This window comes from Arachis duranensis, chromosome 10, assembly GCF_000817695.3.
Source record: "Arachis duranensis cultivar V14167 chromosome 10, aradu.V14167.gnm2.J7QH, whole genome shotgun sequence".
In the NCBI taxonomy this organism is placed as follows: Eukaryota; Viridiplantae; Streptophyta; class Magnoliopsida; order Fabales; family Fabaceae; genus Arachis; species Arachis duranensis.
This window is the reverse complement of record NC_029781.3, coordinates 62,549,565-62,550,123: the sequence shown is the minus strand read 5'-3', so window position 1 is coordinate 62,550,123 and position 559 is coordinate 62,549,565. Positions and strand designations below refer to the sequence as shown.

At 42.4% G+C, this 559-nt stretch overlaps 1 non-coding gene across 1 annotated transcript; it reads right to left on the bottom strand.

Annotated features, from left to right (window-relative positions):
• Positions 1-234: 234 nt before the first annotated feature.
• On the bottom strand, positions 235-342 carry LOC127743404 (small nucleolar RNA R71). Its single transcript, XR_008004796.1, has one exon. It is a non-coding gene; the product is annotated as a small nucleolar RNA R71 (small nucleolar RNA).
• Between the last annotated feature and the right edge of the window lie 217 nt (positions 343-559).

The window sequence follows — 559 nt, the reverse complement described above, 5'->3', positions numbered from 1 at the left end:
CATGGACTTCCACTGGAAGATCCTCATCAGTTTTTAGCTGAGTTCTTGCAAATCTGTGACACTGTCAAGACTAATGGGGTTGACCCTGAGGTCTACAGACTTATGCTATTCCCTTTTGCTGTAAGAGACAAAGCTAGGACATGGTTGGACTCCCAACCTAAAGAAAGCCTGGACTCTTGGGAAAAGCTAGTCAATGCCTTCTTGGCAAGGTTCTTTCCACCTCAAAAATTGAGTAAGCTTAGAGTGGAAGTCCAAACCTTCAGACAGAAGGAAGGAGAATCCCTCTATGAAGCTTGGGAAAGATACAAACAATTAATCAGAAAGTGTCCTTCTGATATGCTTTCTGAATGGAGCATCATAGGTATTTTCTATGATGGTCTCTCTGAACTGTCCAAGATGTCCTTGGATAGCTCTGTTGGAGGCTCTCTTCATCTGAAGAAGACGCCTACTGAAGCTCAAGAGCTGATTGAAATGGTTGCAAATAACCAATTCATGTACACTTCTAAAAGAAATCCTGTGAACAATGGGACTAGTCAGAAGAAAGGGGTTCTTGAGATTG